The sequence below is a fragment of the Tenrec ecaudatus genome, chromosome 6 (genome assembly GCF_050624435.1).
Source record: "Tenrec ecaudatus isolate mTenEca1 chromosome 6, mTenEca1.hap1, whole genome shotgun sequence".
In the NCBI taxonomy this organism is placed as follows: Eukaryota; Metazoa; Chordata; class Mammalia; order Afrosoricida; family Tenrecidae; genus Tenrec; species Tenrec ecaudatus.
Genome location: NC_134535.1, coordinates 8,144,682 through 8,164,566, shown reverse-complemented (window position 1 = coordinate 8,164,566; position 19,885 = coordinate 8,144,682).

Below are 19,885 nucleotides of genomic sequence, written 5' to 3'. Positions count from 1 at the left end.
TGACTCGAACCGTGTTCTCCAAACCACACTGACAGTCAGTGCTGACTCAGACCCCCGGTGGGTTTCAGAATGTAACTCTTTAAGAGGGTAGAAAGCCCAGTCTCCCTCGAGCTGCTAATGGTTTGGAACTGCCCACCATGCTGACTGCAGCCGTAACCACTACATCACCAGGGCTCCTCCAACGGTGTTCTACTTTTCCTTAATCCAAGACCAAGAAGACAAGTTTCTTGCTAGTCTCAAGCTAGTTAAGCAAAGCCACCTAACAGTTCACCTGAGAGTGGGGGGTGGGATTCTGGGAGGCTCCCATGGGACATTTAGAAAGTTACAGTGGACTCATGGCCACACTGGGTGCCAGAGGGGAACTGCTTCAGAGGGTTTTCTGTGCCTTTGATCTTTCTGAAGGACCCTTGGCACTGTCAAGTAAGCGTAGGTCTGCGAACCTTGGGGTTAGTGGTTCAAAGCCACCAGCCGCTCTGCAGGAGAAAGATGAGGCTGTGGACACCCATAAATATTTACAAAGCCCTCCTGTGTTGTCTTCATGTTCTCTTATCTTGCCTCTCTCTGGGCCCAGTGCCCATTGCAATGGCTGTGCAGAACTCAGACAAATCCATGATTAAAGGGTTTATGAAGGCAGTTGTAATGTCAGGGTTGAGTTGTGGATCAGGATGTGTTACAAAGTTCTATCGAGTCTGCTAGTACGTGCCCAAAGTACGTACTGCTCTGCTGTAAGCCTCAACCCAAAGGCTTCGTGCTTGAGCCTGTGGGCCAGCAAACCCACCTCCGTGAATTACGTGCCTAGAGGTACCCGGCCCCAGTAAGCTTCAGCCGGAAGGCATTCAGCTCCACTTCTGTGGGTCGGAAAGTTCAACTTCCCTAATGAAGTCCAGCCTCCTGCACTCTGTGCCCAGCTCTGGCTCCTGGTCCTGCTGCTGCTCCTCTGATGGGACAGCTGTCACCTGGATCCAGGATGCTCACTGGGCAGGGATCTCGGGTCCAGAAGACGCGCTCCCTTCCCGGTCATGAGATCCCTCCCTCTGCTTCTCAGAGGGCTGGTTTTATACACAGTAGGATGAGACTCCAGGGAATCCTGTTCACAACTACTCCCAGGTGACTCCTGTCAGGTTTTTTTCTCAGACCCACGCAAGGAAAAAAGTTCATTTGGTGGGAGTTAGGGACTTTGGCTGGAAGAGTCACGTGACAATTCACTGGCCCTGCCCTGGAAAACCTTACTTTGAGTCACCATGAGTCAGAATGGACTCACAGCAGGGAGTGTATCGGTCTTTTGGAAGTACACCTCCAGGCCTGTCTCAGCAGCCAAGGACTTAACCATTCAGGCCACTTGGGATCTCATGTTGAGAGTCGATCTCTAACCAAGGCCCCTTCTATTTGAAGACCCAAGGAGCCTCCCCAACAACCTGGATGCTCCGAAGCCTGACTTCTCATTGGCCTGCAGAGAGGGTCACTGTTGGCCTTCCCTCTGTGAGAGTCGGCCAAAGGCAGGGCCTGGAGCCACCAGTCTTGGTCGTTGGGGTTGGGGTTGGGGTTGGTTGGGGGTATGACCAGCGCCTGTGAGCACAAGCCTAGGAAATGTGTGTGTGGTGGCAGGGAGCCCAGTTGGACAAGACCTGCTTCCTGTGGGTGAGGGGACACAGTGGCCAGTTGGCCCCTGAAATGCCACTTCCTCCAGGCTAATTGGGCAGAGTAGGTGCCCAGGTCACCAGGACCAAGCTTCTGACATAGCATAAAGTTATAAGTGACGGATCCAGGGGAGAGGCAATCAAGTCTAGAACATTTTCTTCTTGCTGGTACTCCTTGTTATTAGCTCCCCATAGCCCCCCAACTTCCCTAGCCATGCCCCCAAGAAACCATGCATCCTATCTCTAGATTCACCCATCCTGGGTTTATATACTGACAAACATCCACAAACCAACAAAAGGTGACAACAACAAAGAAAACCCCATTTGAACAGAGAGCAGAAAATGTTATAAAAGTAGAGCAACTTTGAAATGGGTCCAAAAGGAGACCGAAGGATGAGGTGTTACATTTTAACCTAAGTGCATCTGCCAGAATCACTGTCCAATGCGCGCTGCCAAGGAGCAAGCCTATTCCCTGGTCCATGTTCAAAGGGGTTCACTCAAGGGTCAGTCCATGTGCGTTTCCCCTTGACTGAAAAAACAACAAACATATTCTTTACAGCTCTTTCTACTCTTAGAATACCGTATATCCCCTGAACGCCCACTGCCATTGAGCAGACTCCGACTCCGAATGACCCGATGTAGGGTTTCTGATGCTTTGTCAGTTTATAGAGGTGCAGGCAGCCTCGTTGTGCTCCCTCAGAGCTACTGCTGGTCTTGAACCACCGACCTTATAGTTAGCAGTGCAATGCTTACCCAGCAGCAGCACCAGGGCTCCGTATATCCCCATGAAGGATAAGGATAGGTAATATCTAGAAGGAACCGAATAATTCTTTTCCTCGTGTGGGTACGTTTTAATAGTAGCTCTTTCAATAATGAGCTAATGCTCTCCCCTCCATTTTTGGTTTTAATTTTCTTTGGGGGAAGGGGAAGGTGGGATGTAAACAGTTAACATGTCCGAAAGTCAAGCCACACGAAAAGCTGGAACCATCGCGTCTGGTTCATTCTGTGTTTCCGATTCGTACTCCATGATGAAAAAGGATCGCACAATGGCTTCTAACAAACGGTTAGAGGTTCCGAGTGCTTCGGTAGCAAGGCCTGGCCATTCATAGCTGAAAAGCCAGCCATTGAAAACCCACACGGAACAGGACACAAGCAGGGGTCACCGTGAGACTGGGTGTCAAATGGTTTTTACATTGGTTTCATAATTCTCACAGCAACACCCTGATCATCAGAGAAGAGATTGGAGTTGTCATGGATTCCTTTTACCCTGATTCACAATCAAGGGTCCTGGAAGGGAGCGGCAGCCAAGAAATCCCATACTGTGCTTGGCAAATCTGAGACACAGACCGCTTTAAAGTGTTAGCGAGCGAAGACATCGCAGAGTGCCCCTGACCCGAGCCAGGGGGCTTTTAATGGCCTGATGTGCATGTGAACGTTGGACCACGAGTAGGGAGGGTGGGCGGGGAACTGATGTTCGTGAATGCGGGCGTTGGGGCAGAGCATTGAAGACACCACGGGCAGTCAGGAGCGTGAAGGAATATCACGGAAGAAGTACAGCCAGGCTTTGTCTCACGTGCTTTGGACACCTTACCAGGAGAGAGCCGTCCCTGGAGAAGGGCCTGCTTGGCAATGCAGAGGGCAGCGAAAAAGAGCAAGACGTCAAGGAGATGGGCTGACGCAGTGGCTGGCGGCCACAAAGGGCACACACACCACCACCCAAGGGTGGCGCAGGACAGACAGCATTGTGTCCGATTGTCCATGGGATTGCTACGAGTTGGATCTGGCTTCACAGAACAATGATTGCAGAGGTGGGGGGCTGGGGGGGGACAATGTATATGGAAGGAGGTAGTGACTGCCAGCTTCTGAGGAAGTGACATTTAAGCGGAGGCCAGGGAAGGGATGACCGGGACGCATCAACCACGCAGATGGTTGACTGAAGTTGACAAACAGGAACTCTTGCCCAGAGGACGACGGAGCAAACGTGCCACCTGGTGAACCACGTTCATTCATGCAGCGAACCTAGCCTGGGCTTGTGCAGCGTGCAGCTGCTGGGCCAAGAGGGAGGATACTGCAGAGGGACGGGGAGCACAGGGTTGGGGTCCAGACACCGCCACCGTCAACACTGTCTGCACCTTGACCTCCTCTGCCAAGCGGAGGTGCTGAGCCCCACTGCAGAGGGTGGCCAGAGTTAAAGAAGGCCTCAGGGGACACAAAGGCCACCTTGACTGAGGGCTTCCTCGTGCCCAGCCTCTTAACGCAAAACAGACGTAGCAGGTGGAAGCATCCAGAAGAGAGGAGGACCCAGGCACAGAGCAGCCCGCGCTCAATCCCACCTGGAGGGCGGTCCAGGAGCGCACCACCCACCCCTGTGATCGAGGGCTCTGCACGCTCAGAACCGGAGCCCACCCCCTCCCCACTTCCTCTCCCAGAGTCTCTAACATCGGCCCCCACAAATCATTCAAAGGAATGTGCCGCTCAGCTCAGGCTTCTCTGCCCAAGCTTGGGTTGGGGGTGGTGGATGGGGGAGAGATGGGGTGAAGGGTTTGGTGTTTGGCTGAGTGGCCTCCTCCTCCCCATCCTTCCTGCACAACCTGTTCTCTGACCCTCATCTTGAAAGCAGAAGCATCTCAGCCCGCCCAGGTGGCCCCCTGACAGCTGAGATCCAGGAAGCTGCACGGCTGGCCAGCTTGGCAGCACTGAGTGGGAGTGAGGAGCAGGGCCCCTTTAAGAGAGCCCCTGCTGTGAGGATCTTTTCCCCCCCACCCCAACCAGATGAAACCTGAGTTCCTGGGGGGGGGGGGCTTGGAAAATGGCATCCTGGGTAATTATGCCTTTCAAGGCCTTTCATCCCAGCACCTTCAAAGCACCTGTGATTAAGGTGTGGGCCCCTTTGAAGTCACCTTACTCAGGGCAGGGGTGGGCCCAGTGAGTCAACTGTAGCCCTGGGACCTGGACACCCTGGCCGCTGAGGTTCCTCCTCCCTAGACTCTGAGAAAATCCTGGGCCTGCCCCACAGCCCTCCCCACCCACACCCACCCCAAGCTTCCTCTGGGCCCCTGACCAGTGGATGAACCCCTGTTCGCCCACAGGTTGGGCTTCGGGACAGCTGGCTGCACCGGGAGTTTATGGCAAGGACCTGAAACGTGTTTTCTGTGATTCCCAGGAGACTTGGGGTCCGGCCTTCCCTCTGCCTTTGATTGTTGGTTGGGGCTGGGGCAGTTTGGCGTGAGACTCACCTCTCCCAGTGGGTTGATTTGTGCCCCCCCCCCCAGAAAAACAAACAAACAAACAAGAAAACACACGCTGTAAATTCTAACCCCCAACCCCAAGGTCGGCAGTTTGAAACCACCAGCAGTTCTGCAGGGGAAAGAGGAAGCTCTATTCCCGTAAAGAGCTACAGTCTTGGAAACTCCCAGGGCAGCTCGACTCTGTGCTATCGGGTCCCGTGATCAGGAATGGATGGGAATTTGATGTTGCGGGTTTTACGCGTGGAAGGAGCTCTGGAGGTGCAAGGGTTAAGGGCTCGCCCACTGACCACAAGTTTGACGGTTTGAACCTGCCCAGCAGCCAGCCAAGGAGACCCAGAGTGCAGTTCTCCTCTGTCCCCTGGGGTCGCTATGGGTCAGAAATTAATTTGGGGCACCACACAAGGACAGCCCTGTCTGGGAATGAGCCTGCTTTATTATGTCAATGAAGCCATGATCCACAAACCCTCGGTCTGCACGTCCACCCCGACTTACAGTGACCCCCTACCCAGAGCTTCTGAGGCTGCAGATCTTTATGGGAACAGACAATGTCATCTTTCTCCCTGCGAGCACCTAGTGGATTAGAACCGACCACCTTTCTGTTAGCGGTCCACGGCTCTCTTGGAAAAACCATCCAATCAAAAGAGCAGATCAGACTCCAGAGAGCACAGCTGGGGGACCAGAGCTGCCACACGGGGATCTCCAAGGAACCAGACAACTGCCATCATGTCAAGTCTGACCCCTCGTCACCCTTATGGACAGAGTTCTGAGACTGGGAGACCTTATAGAGGAGACAGCCTCATCTTATATTTGAACTGCTGACCTTGCAGCTAGCCGCCCAGCATATAAGTGAGGAAGAGAGGCTGTAAGGAGCTTCCTCCAGCAGCTCTCCACGGAGAAAACCTACCCCCACCTGTCTGTCGCCCCTGGAGTCAGCACCCTGAATTCTAGCCTCCTAAACCAGGAGAACATTACTTTCTGTTTATTAAAACCACCACTTTGGCTTCATTGTTGTTAGCTGTCCTCGAGTCGGCTCTGACCCATAGCTACCCTGTGCACACCTGAATGAAACACTGCCCGGTCCTGTGCCGTCCTCACAATCGTTCCTGTGTGTGAGCCCATTGATGGAGGCCCTGTGCCCATCCATCTCCTTGAGAGACTTCCCCTCCTTCACTGCCCCTCCACTTGACCAGCAGTTTGAACCCACCAGCCGATCTGCGGGAGGAAAATAAGGCAGTTTCCTCCCATAAATGGAGAAAAGCTGGAAGATGTCAAGGATTTCGTCTTGCTTGGATCCACAATCAGTGCTCATGGAAGCAGCAGTCGAGAGATCAGAAGACTTTGCATTAGGAAAATCTGCTGCACACGACCTTGTTAGAGTATTGAAGGGCCAGGCTGTTAATTTGAGGACTAAGGGGTGCCTGATCCTCGCCATGGAATTCTCCATCGCCTCCTAGGCCTGTGCAATTTGAACACTGAATAAGGAAGACCACAGAAGAACTTTAATGATGGTGCTGGAGAAGAACATGGAACGTACTATGGACTGCTGAGAGGACAGACCGATCTGTCTTGGAAGAAATAAGGCCACAGTGCTCCTTTGGACTATTGTCAGGAGAGACCAGTCCCTGGGGAAGGTCATCATGCTTGGAGAGGCGGCCAAGCAGGGAAGGTCCTCCGTGAGATGGGCTGACACAGTGGCTGCAGCAATGGCAGGCTCAGACAGGAACCATTGGGAGGATGGGAGAGGCCGGGCCATGTTCTGCTCTGTGGTGCATGAGATCACGGTGGTCTGCAACCATCTCCATGGTACCGAGGGACAGCAACAAAGGCACCCCTTGGGGTGTGTCTGTCACAGCTGCACTAGAGAACGGAGACACCTCCCCGATGTTGGGGTGCATCTGTGTCTGTCTGTGCGGGTAAGACAGAGACATAAAGGGAGCCCCGTCTCTCTGTTGTCTCCAGCTCTGCACCCTATCAGTCCTCACCAAGGAGCCCTGCTGGCATAGTGGTGATGTGCTAGGTTTCGAGGTGCAAGCTCAGCAGTTCGAAACCACCACCCTCTCTGCAGGAGAAAGATGGGGCTTTCTACTCCCATACACAGTGACCGTCTCCGAGACCCACAGGGGCAGTTCTACCCTGTCCTGTAGGGCTTCTGTGAGTCAGTATCGACTCAATGACAGTGAGTCTGGTTTGTTTGGGGTTTTTTTGGGGGTAGGAAGGAGGGTTCAGTTGTTACCAGTCACATCCTCAAGTCACTCACCACCCCCAGATAGGGTCCCCCAGGGATGGCCTTGCTCTGCTTGCTGACGGCTGCCTACTGCTCCCTGCAATGCCACCACACCTGTGAGCAGGGCTCTGTGAGGTCCAAAGCATTGTCTCTGGTCAGCCGCTTTTCTGGTTTTCCTCGGTGCCGGTCCTGGCTTCACTCGACAAATATCGGGAAGGTGCCAGAGCGCTTGGCCGATGTGGCTTTTGCCAAGTCACACCACCTCTCCATGCCTCGGTTTCCTTGTCTCCCAAATGCAGGACATTACTGCTTACTGATCGTGTAAAGACCTCAGGGCATGTTGTGAGCGACCTTGTAGTCCCTTCTACCCCGAGTGACCCCGTGCACAACAGAAGGACACACTGCCTGGTCCTGTGCTGTCCTCACATCTGTTCCTGTGGCTGAGCCTGTCGCTGCAGTCTCGGGGAGAGCCTTCCTCTTTTCCGCTGCCCCTCCACTCTGCCAAACATGATGTCCTTCTCCAGGGACTGTGTTGGGGTGAGGTGTCCCCAGTGCTCAAACGGATCCTCAGGAGCAACTTTGCGATTGTGGAAAGCATTACAGACAGCGGGGCACAGGGGCTCCTCTTCCCATGACAGGACTGAGTGAGACAACGTGTTTTCCAGTGGGTCCATGTAATGGGGCTTACAGTCGCTCATAAGGCATGCACGTCATACAGCTAGCAGATGCCATCGTTAATAGGTAATAGCATAAGCGAGTAACATAATAAGCAAGCAGTGAGGTGAGTCAGCATCTTGACCTAGTGCTAATTGACCTTGGACCCCCCTAGGCCCTCCCCAGGGGGCTGCTACATTTATGATGGGTTGGCCATAGAACCTGATTGCTTTTATCTGCAGAAAACCCTTCTTGGCATTGAGAAGTAGCCAGAGGCAGGAATGATACATCTTATGTGGTGGATCCTTTAGGAGAGTTCCTTTCTGGGGAGGTTATCGGAGGGACTGTCCAGACATGAGACTGGATATTAAGATTTGCTCATAGCTCATCCCAATGAGCGTCTTCCCACCAGAGTCGGCTTTCCAGACCTGTCATGATGAGCGTGGAGGATTTAGCTGCATGACATTCTCATCCAGCCCCTCCGTTTTCTGGTCTCCCCTGGCAACATATCCAAAGGATGTAAAAGGTTGTGAAGAGGGGGAGGAAGAAGAGGACAGGCGCAGGGAACACAGAGAGGATGAGGATGCAGACCTTATTTGTCTTCCACTCCCAGCACGCTCCCATGGCCTTGAAATTGTTAGAGGCGTTCAAGTCAGTCCCTTGACTCATGGGGCCCCAAGCACTAGGGGATGAAACTCCTCCTGGTCCTGAGCCATGCCCGGATCAGTTGCTGATTGGATGGTGGTAGTTTCTAGGGTTTTCACTAGTTCCTACCAAACAGTGCTCTACTTTGGGAGAGTGGGTTGCCAGACCTCTCTTCCTAGTCTATTGTGGCCCGGAAGCCTCAGGAAATCTGCTCAGCACTGTCACCATGTGAAGCCTCACTGACCTGACCAGGAGCGGAGGCTTCCCTTGAAGTGCACTGCGGGAAACTGAGCTCCGGTCTCCCTCCCGCATGGGAAGTGGGGATTTTCACTGCATGATTCTCATCAGTTCACTGAGCTGAAAATCATGCACACACACATAAACATGCACATGCGTACGTGTATCTATTGACATAAAGGGGACCCCAGCACATATTATTCCAAACGATATTTTATTTTTTCCACTAGTGCCATATCCAGGGAGAGCCCAGTTTTATCAGGTAGCTGGCTGAAGGAAGAGTAGAAACTAACTTTTTCTTGTAAAGAAGTCACCGCCATGGAGTCCATTCTGATGCACAGTGACCCCTAGGACAGAGTAGAACTGCCCCGTGGGTTTCTGAGGCTGTCGATCTTATTTTTTATATACATGTGATTTTTTTAAAATCATTTTATTGGGGGCTCATACAATTCTTATCACAATCCATACATACATTCATTGTGTCAAAAACATATGTACATTTGTTGCCATCATCATTCTCAAAACATTTGCCTTCTACTTGAGCCCTTAATATCTGCTGCTCATTTTCCCCCTCCTTCCCCACTCCCCCCTCCCTCATGAACCCTTCATCATTCACAAATTTTTATTATTTTGTCATATTTTACACTGTCCAACGTCTCCCCCCGCTGCCTTCTCTGCTGTCCATTCCCCAGGGAGGAGGCGATACGTAGATTCTTGTAATCAGTTCCCCCTTTCCACCCCACATTCTCTCCACCCTCCAGACATCGTCACTCTCACCACTGGTCCTGAAGGAGTCATCTGTCCTGGATTCCCTGTGTTTCCAGTTGCTCTCAGTACCAATATACATCCTTTGGTCTAGCCAGATTTGTAAGGTAGAATTGGGATCATGATCGTGGGGGTGGTGGGGTAGCATTTAAAAACTAGAGGAAAGTTATGTGTTTCATTGTTGCTACCCTGCACCCTGACTGGCTCATCTCCTCCCCACAACCCTTCAGTAAGGGGTGTCCCGTTGGCTACCAATGGGCTTTGACTCTCCACTCTGCACTCACCCTCATTTACAATGATATGATTTTTTGTTCTTTGATGCTTGATACCTGATCCCTTCGACAGCTCGTGGTCACACAGGCTGGTGTGCTTCTTCCATGTGGGCTTTGTTGCTTCTGAACTAGATGGCCACTTGTTTATCTTCAAGTCTTTAAGACCCCAGACACTATATCTTTTGATAGCCGGGCACCATCAGCTTTCTTCACCACATTTGCTTATGCACCTGCTTTGTCTTCAGTGATCGTGTCACGAAGGTGGGCACCCACTGATATGATTTTTAGTTCTTTGATATCTATAACTGGTTCCTTCTACACCTCGTGGTCAGACAGGCTGGTGTGCTTCTTCCATGTGGGCTTTGATGTTTCTCAGCTAGATGGCGAGGCTGTTGATCTTTACAGGAGCAGAACGCCTCCTTGTGTTTTCCTCACAGGGCAGCTGGGAGGTTTGAACCCCTGACCTTGGGGTTAGTAACCCTATGCGTGACTCACTATGCTACCAGAGCTAACTGGGGGGGTCAGAAGGAGGTAGAGGTAGTAGTGCTGTTGTTGTTTAAAAAAAAAAACTCACAAAGAGGAAAGTGGATCAAAATGTTATAGAGATAATATTTTTTCTAATGGAAATAAAATAAATTTGCAAGTTTAAAAAACAAAAACAAACCTCTTCACTGCTGCCCAGTCACTTGTGGCTCAGAAGGACCTGCAGGGCAGGGTAGAACTGTCCCTGTGGGTCTCTGAGCTGGGAACACTTTATGGGAGTAGAAAGCCTCTTCTTTCTTCCCTGGAGCAGCTGGTGGTTTCGAACTGACCTAGGAGTTAGCAGCTGGACACATAACCACTCTGCCACCAGCACTCCTTGTGGAACCATAAAAGTGGTACAGGAAACTAGCTGATGTTGAAGAAAGTTTTAAAATATCAGTGACAAAATAGTACATAATACCTGACAGAAAACAATACAACTGTTATATAGGGTATTTCTGCGTGGCTTCAAGACTGGCCTCCTCCATCGCAACAGTCTTCTTCACTTTGATCCGAGCTTCATCCGCTGTGAGATTTATCCTCAACCATCATGTCACAGTAGGAGGAGCCCCTTCCTTTAAGGTAGGCCAATGAGACAATAGTCGTCGTGTTTGGCATATTAGAAACAGGTAAGCAACTTCTTGTCTCTGAATATATTATGTTCGTCTTTGCAAAACCCTCTTTCCCTTCTGCTGAGCTTGAAAGACAGCTCGACTAGGGACGGGGGTGGGGGACGGGGGTTGTCTCCACCAAATGCCTGTACTAAATGAAAATCCACTGTCCGTGCCACAATCAAGGGGTTGGGAAGAAATCAGGCACGCACATGAGACACCTAGGAGAAAATCCAAACTGGGCATGGCCAGACGAAGGCCACTGAGGGACAGGTGAAGCTAAACCTGGGCCTCCACCCACTGCTAGGCACCAGCGATGTGACATCACACAGGTGGGACCAAACTCAGCCCATCAGGTTGGCCATGAGCCTCAACCACGCCTCTTCCGCCAGTGGGGCTCAGAGAAGACCAGCAGGCCACAGGCAGGTTACTCTGCTCTTGTTCGCTTGCACTCCTGCAGGTCAGAGGGTGAGATTTGTCCCGAGGGTGGGCAGACTCACAGCCACTCACGCTGTTGGAGTTACACAATCTGTTGTCAATTTGAGACTTAAGGGTGAAGGGGTGGAGTCTAGCCTGCCAATCAGGTTGCAACTTGATGACCTCATTTAGAGGCGAGAAGGAGGAAAATAGATCACTAGGGGCGGGACACGTGCTCACGGCCTGTGAGACATTTCTGTTGACAAGACGCATGGAGCTACGCTAGAGCTCCGGGGCCGGAGGAGCCACGTGGAGACCCTTCCAGCGCTGAGATGCTTACAGGCATGGCCACTGCATCCACAAGACTTCCCACCCACTGGGCTGTGATCCTCCTGCATTCAGCATCCGTTGCATGTGTTTCATGAGTCTAAAGAGGACTTTATAGAGTGGTATTGGACGGACATGATCTGGACTGGGCTGGGATGCTTTCTCAATATTGAATTGCTCTTGTATATAAACCTCTTTCTTATGCACATATGCGTGTCCCTGGATTTGTTTCTCTAGTCCACCCAGACTGACACACGGTTCTTGGTCTGATACCCCTTCCATGTGTTTTTCCGTGCTCCCCTGAAGTGGTCATTTTCGGTCTCGCACCTTCCCAGGGCCCCCGCCACGCGGCCTGGCACGCTTTCCAGAGACGGTGTGCGCCGTCTGAGACCGTGAGCCCTGACACTTCCCGTTCCCGCCTAAGAGCTGCTTAGATGGGCAAAAGCGCTTCTGCCGCGTGGATTGTTTCAGCGTTGAGAAGCGAGAGCCGAGGTAAACCACCCCGGAAACCAAACAAACTTACAATCATTGTTCCAATAATATTTTCAGCTCTTTGAACATTTCCAGGAATCTCCTAATTCACTCATCAGATCTCGTGGGAGTTTGGGGCATCACACAGAGCTGAAACGAGTGGCAGCGTGTTCCCCTCTAGTTGTCTGACACTTTCTTTATAAAGTTACACGTTCCTTTCCTGAAATAACAAGTGCAAGGGACTGAAGATGTCTTTCATCAAAAGTACAATGAGTTTTATGAAACGATGCAGTAAATATTATAAGCAGCATCTGGGTGGTCTCAAATGTCCAATATTGGGATGCGAGTTGTTAATCATTTGACCTAGGGACAGCCTCCCCTGCCCCACCCCCCCATCAATAAATGGAGCGGGAGAACAATCCACCTGGCAGGACAGTCCTGGTGACTACTGTATGTACCAGTGTGTGGTAGAGTGCTTTACCCCTGCTTGAAGGTCATGGACACTGCTGTCTATAGTAGATGACAGCTGAAGACTCAAGCCGTCTTTTCCATGATTTCTCACTGCCATCGAGTCAGTTCAGATGCTGCAGTTGTCGTTAGGAGCTGTCCAGTCGACTAAGATTCAGAGCGACCCTACCGAAAGATGGTCTCGTTGGCCCTGGGCCGTCATCACAATTGTTCTCCTGTGTGAGCCCACTGTTGCAGCCCCTGTGTCCGTCTATCTCATGGGGCGGGGGGGTCCTCCCTCTCCTCTGCTGCCCCGCTCCTTCAGCTTTCATCAGGATCAAGGCCTGGTGACCTATTCCCCCAAGCCCAGCCGCTGCAAATCTTTTAGGGGCCACTGGAGTTGGCATGAGTTGGCATCAGCTTGAAGGTAACTGGCTTCCTGGTGGAGAAACTGACTGAGTTAGTTTATTGTGCCAACCTGGCTAATAAACACATGTGGGGTTAATTGAAGGGTGGCGGGATAAATGGCTCGGTGAGCCTCGCCTTTTGAGTTCTCAGGTCTCTTGTTTTGTGACGGTCGGAGCAGGGTGAAGCTGCCTTAGCCAGTTCCCTGCTTCAGCTGGCAAGACTGACTTCCTGCAAGACATCCCTGAGGAGAAGCCGCATGGACCTACCCCGATGCAGCCCTGGGTGCTGGAGCAGCCGTGTGGAGACCCCTGCCAGCGCTGAGATGCTTACACATTCACTGACTCGGCTTTCCTCCTGCAGTCGGTGTTATAGTGCGTGTTTTGTGAGATGGAGGAGGTCTTTGTGGATTGCTGTCGGACAGATGGGTTAATGTCAGACTTGTGGGTTTGGGCAGCACTGGGTTGGGATGTTTTCTTGATGTGCACTTACCCCTTATATAAAACCCTCTCTTATACACGAGTTTCTGTGAATTTGTTTCTCTGAAGTCTCCAGACTAGCACACTAACTCAGAGGAGGTGGCCTCTCACACCCAGAGTCACGTTTCTGGCCTGTACTGGAACTGGGGGGAGGCCCACGCCTGCTGAAACACACTGCCTCCCAGGTGGTTGAGCAGCTGGGGACGAGGGGAAAGGTTTGGCGTGCTCTAGACCCTGAGCTTGCCAGCTCACTCCTCAGCGGCTAGGACTTTTTCTTTTCCAATCTCCTAGGGCAGCGGTTCTCAGCCTTCCTCATGCCGTGACCCTTTCACACAGTTCCCCATGTGGTGGGGACCCCCAACCATAAAGTTATTTTCGTTGCTACTTCCTCACTGTCATTTTGCTACTGTGATGGATCGTCATGTAAATATCTGATATTTACACAGCTGCTGCTCTCTACACATGCGTGATGGGTCCACATAAGTTCAGTATGGTGCCAACCCTGTCACATACACCTGTATTTGTACGGGGTATATGTGATGGGGTTGGCGCAATGATGTCATCACGCCGGATACTCGTAGGTGGGCATATCTGCATGTGGGCGGACCTGTCTGGAGACGGATAGAGGAGCGGTGTCTCGGTTCCTAAGGCCATCAGAAATAAGTGTTTTCCAATGGTCTTAGGCAACTCCTGTGAAAGGGTCAATTGACCCAAAGGGGGTCGCGACCCACAGGTTGAGAACCACTGTCCTATGGGATCCAGGGTGGGTTGGGGAGGGAGGGAAGGGTAGCAGAAGGGTAAAGGTCTCCTTTCTACCTGCCACCAGCAGGTGACAGTCTCCAGCCAACACAGACAGACTCACCTCTAGCTGGTGCCAGGTGGAGGGGTTTGGGCTCTTATGGATGTAATGGTGCCACCATCTCCCCACTCACCTGTGTGTTGTACTGTGGTGGCTTGTGTGGGGCTGTGATCCTGGAGGCAGGGTCACCCCCAGTGACCAGGTTTCAGCAGAGCTGCCAGATTCAGAGCAGACGACGGAGAGGGAAGCAGCTGTCCGCCTGAGGGAGTAGTCGCTGAACACCTTAGGAAGAGGAGGGGAGGACTGTCCGGAGTAACGCAGGAAGATGAGCCCTGAGGCTGGAAGGTCCTGGAAGGATGACGGGAGATGAGCGGCCACCGCAAAGTCGCGTCACCCAGACTGGCCTGGACGGAGGAAAGCTTCAGAGAACGTGGTTTGCTGGTGGGCAGGCATCAAAAGGAGAAGACGCCACTGCAAACGGCCGTTCTTAGTCCGAACATGGGAGGCATGAGGCATGAAGTCAGAACTGGGATTCCTCAACCGTGAAATGCAGCACACGAGGATGGGTAACGCAGGCGTTAGTGAGCTGAACCCAGATTGGCAATGCCGTGTTGAATCTGGCGAGCACGCGGTTGTCCGTTCTGGGAGCGACACACGCATGAAGCACGGCGTTGCGTTCATCACCAAAAGGGGCATTTTAAGGTCTGTGGAAAAGTACAAGGCTGCTGGTGATAGAATCGTATCTAGACACCTAGGTGGCAGTTACGTAATTTCAGGTCCACTTGAAGATCGGTGAACCTGTATGGGTGGCATTCAACCTGTGCATCAGGTCAGAGCCTCATGGGGGCTCCTTGTGGGCGTGGCCTTCTTGTAAGGAGGGTCCTGGGAACCTCCCCCTCTCTCTCTGCCTTCACCTTCCTGCTGGCCGACCCTGGTTGCTGCAAGTCCTGTGATGCGGCCACCACCATTGGATCCACACAGCTTTGCACCCACCGGCCTGCGAGCTTCCTGCAGTCTGCATCATTGCAGTCTGTGAGTCTGAAGAGGAACTTATGAACGACTATTGGACTTATGGACTTGATCTGAACTGGGCTGGGGTGTTTTCCTGATTTACAGTTACTTCTTGATATAAAGCTCTTTCTTACACGTGTGGGAGTGCCCCCGGATTTGCTTTCTCTAGTCAACCAGGCCTCCTACCACAACCTACAAAGAAGGTCAGTCAGTGCAACTACTGTTCCAAAGTTCACACCAATCACTAAATCCAATGATGAAGAAATTGAGAAATCCCACCAATTTCTTCAGTCAGAAATGGACGTAACATGCAGTCAAAAGGCATTGATGTTACTGATAATTGTAATGAGAAAGTTGGAAACCAACAAGAAGGAATGGTCATTGAAAAGTTGGCCACAGATTCCATGATGCTCACCTTCCTGACACAATCACTGAAGACAAATGGGTGCATACACAAATGTGGCGAAGAAAGCTGATGGTGCCCGGCTATCAAAAGATATAGCATCTGGGGTCTTAAAGGTTTGAAGGTAAACAAGTGGCCATCTAGCTCAGAAGCAACAAAGCCCACATGGAAGAAGCACACCAGCCTGTGTGATCATGAGGTGTCAATGGGATCAGGTATCAAGCATCAAAGAACAAAAAATCATATCGTTGTGAATGAGGGGGAGTAGGGACCAGAGCCCATTGGTAGGCAACTGGACATCCCCTTACAGAAGGTGGCAGGGAGGAGATGAGACAGTCAGGGTGCAGTGTAGCAATGATGAAACATACAGCTTTCCTCTAGTTCTTAAATGCTTCCACCCCTCACTATCATGATCCTAATTCTATCATAGAAATCTGGCTAGACCAGAGGATGTACACTGGTACAGATAGGAACTGGAAAAACAGGGAATCCAGGACAGATGATCCCTTCAGGAGCAGTGGTGAGAGTGGCGATACCGAGAGGGTAGAGGGAAGGTGTGGTGGAAAGGGTGAACTGAACACAAGGATCTACATATAGCCTCCTCCCTGGGGGACGGACAACAGAAAAGTGGGTGAAGGGAGACATCGGACAGTGTGAGATGTGACAAAATAATAATTTATAAACTATCAAGGGTTCATGAGGGAGGGGGGAGCAAAAAGTGAGGGGGGGAATGAGGAGCTGATACCAAGGGCTCAAGTAGAAAGAAAATGTTTTGAGAATGATGAGGGCAATAAATGTACAAATGTGCTTGACAAAAAAGAAAGAAAGAAAGAAAATCCGGCCATGGTCATGGAACCTGGAGATAACAACGTGATGGGATTTTGCAAGATGAACAGCTTCTTCATTGCAAATACCTTTTTAAACAGCAAATCAAGGACAACTATACACGTGGATACCAGATGGAACACACAGGAGTCAAATTGCTGACCTCTCCCCCCCCCACTAGTGGGAGGAGATGAAGGCCAAGCTCAGCAGTCAATACAAGGCCAGGGGCTGGTGGTGGAACAGATGGCTGTTCACATGAAAGTTCTGGTTGGATTTGAAGAACATCGAAATAAGTCCACAAGAGCCAAGCTATGACCTTGAGCGCATCCTACCTGAATGGAGAGATACCTCAAGAAGAGATTTGGTGCTCGGGGCACCAATGAGCAGACGGGACAAGCTGTGGGGTGGCATCCAGAACCACGTGCATGAAGGAAGCAAAAGGTCGTTGAAAGGAAAGAAAGAAAAGACAAAGTAGATGCCGGAAGAGACTCTGAAACTCGCTCTTGAACGTAGAGCAGCTAATGCGAATGGAGGAAATGAGGCAGTAAGAGGTGAGCATAAACTTTCAAGAGGCAGCGCAAGGAGACCCAGTGTAGAGCGTGATAATGAAATGTTAGAAACCCAAAGGGAAGAATATGCGCCGCATATCTCAAGCCGAAAGAAGTAAAAGCAAACCTTCAAGCCTTGGGTTGCAACCTTGGAAGGAGCTACAGGCAAAAAGTTGAAGATGCAGACAGCATCTAAAGAAGATGGGAGGACTATATGGAACCACTGTACCCAAAAGTTGACATCCAACTACGTCACAGGTAGCATCTGATCAAGAACTGGTGGCACAGAGGAGGAAGATGAAGCTTCACTGAAGGCATGGGTGAAAGCAAGGGTCTAGGAATTGACAGACCACCAACAGAGGTGTTTCAACAAGCTGGTGAGGCACTCACTAGACCAGGGGTTCTCCACCTTCCTAACGCAGTGACCTTTTCATACAGTTCCTCATGTGGTGGTGACCCCAACCATAACATTATTTTCATTGCTACTTCATCACTGTCATTTTGCTGCTGTGATGAATTGGGGGACCCCTGTGAAAGGGTCATTTGATCCCCAAAGGGGCCGCGACCCACAGGTTGAGGACTGCTGCACTCGCCTATGTCAAGAAATTTGGAGGCACATATCTGGGCAACCAATGGGGAAAGCCCTGTTTGCCCCCAAGCCAAAGAAAAGCGACCCAGCAGCACGCGGGCATTGTTGAATGTGATTGTTAACATCACATGCAAGTCAAATTTTGCTGAAGATCGTTCAAAAATCGGTTGTAGAACTACATTGAGAAGTTGATGCCAGAAATCAAGTTGGATTCAGAAGAGTATGTGACGTGCTGACATCAAGTGGACCTTAGCTGAAAGCACGGGATCCCAGCAAGTTGCTTGTGTTTTATTGATAAGGCAATGGCATTTGACTTTGTGGATCTTAATGAACTGTAGGTGTGTTGGGCTGGGTAGACCAGGGAAACAATTTCAATTGCTCTTGTATAGAAGTTCTTTCTATACAAGAGCAATTGAATATTGAGAAAATATCCCAGCCCAGTCCAGATCAAGTCCATAAGTCTGATATTAGCCCATATGTCTGATACCAATCTATAAATTCCTCTTCAGATTCATGAAACACATGCAATGATGCCAAATGCAGGAAGATCACAGACCAGTGGATAGGAAGCCTTGTGGATCTAGTGGCATTGTAAGCATTTCTGCGTTGGCAGGGGTCTCCACGTGGCTTCTCCAGCTCAGGGCGCTAGTATAGCTCCATGGGTCTTCTCAACAGGGATGTCTCACAGGGAGTGAGCAGAGAGAGAGATTGTGTCCCACCTCCAAGGAGGAAATACAGGAGTTCCCAGAATCCTCAGGAGAAGGTCATGCCCACATAGAGGCCTCATTGACTATAGCCTGATTGACAGGCTAGACTCCACCCCTACACTCTTAATCCTCAAACTGACACCAGATGATGTAACTACCACAGTAGGTAACATTGTGAAGAATGGGAATTTCAGAAACTTGATTGTGCAGAATCGGTACCTAGGCCAAGAGATAACTCTCTGAACAGAACAAGGAGATAGTCCATAGTTTGAAATCTGGGAAGGTGTGTGTCAGGGTTGTATCCTTTCATCTTATTTAGTTAATCTGTATATTGGGCAAATAATCAGGGAACAGACCTAGCTAAAGAACCGGAGCATTAGAGGAAGGCTTATTAACAACCTTCAATAAACAGATGGCACAACCCTTTGCTCGCTGAAAGAAGACTCGGGGTACCTGCTGCTGATGACCAAAGTCTGCAGCCTTCAGTATAGATCACAACTCAATAAAAAAAGAAAGAAAATTCACAACTGCACTAATAAAACAATATCGTGATAAATGAAGAAAAGGTTGAAGTTGTCCAAGATTTCATTTTGTTTGGATCATCAACACTCATGAAAGCGGTAAAGCGAGAGACCTAGCTCATTGACCGAATCTGTCACTCTCTTTACAATAGAGTAAAGCCGTCATTTTCAAGGCCGACTTGCCCCACCCCACACCCACTCCCTCTGAGTCATTTCTGAAGATAGCCAGACCCAATAGAGAGTTTCTGAGGCTGTAGATATGGATGGGTGCAGACCGCAGCATCTTTCTCCCGTGGTGGGTTTGAACCGACAACCTTGAGCTACCTTGCAATGCTTCCCTAATAGCACACCTCCTGTCCGTGTGAAAACTTGACAATGAATAAGGAAGCCTGGAGGAGAATTGGTGTCTTTGAATAACCGTGTTGGTCAGGCTTGTCGAAGGTACCATGGACTGCCAGAATCTGTCTTCAGGGAAGGACAGCCAGAATGCTCCTTCGACGTGAGGACGGCAGCCTTTGTCCGACGTCCTTTGGGCAGGGCGTCTAGGGAGATCAGTTCCTGGGAAAGGCCGTTCTGCTCGCTCAGGTAGGGAAGAAGAGGAAGCGGCTCCATGAGCGAGATGCACACAGGGACTACAGCGACGACAGTCGGGGGGATGGTGAAGGACTGAGCAGAGTCGGGGGCTGTGGTCCACTGGGTGGATGAGTAACAGCAACAACATGTTTTGTTCTCCGGTGCCATCAAGTCGGTGCCAACCCATAGGGACCCTGCGCACCACAGAACAGAACACTGTGAGGTCCTGGGCCATCCTTACAACCAGTGGTTCCCAAGCAACTGCCACATGCCGGTGTCATGCCTGTGTCATGATCCAACGTGGGAATGAGGTTTCTCTGTTATGTGAGTGAGACGATAGGTCGATGTAGGCCTTGTCTTGAGTCAATCTCTTCTGAGTTTTAAGGTGAACATCAGATCACCAAGGAGCTAAGGAACAAGCCAACAGAGAGTCAAAATCTCCTAAAGTCAAAATCTTCTGCCCCAAGTCAGACTTCTACTACCTCCCCGGGGAGAGGATGAAGGTCTGTTCGTGAAAGCTCCCCTCTTGCGGTGTTTCTGTGACAGCC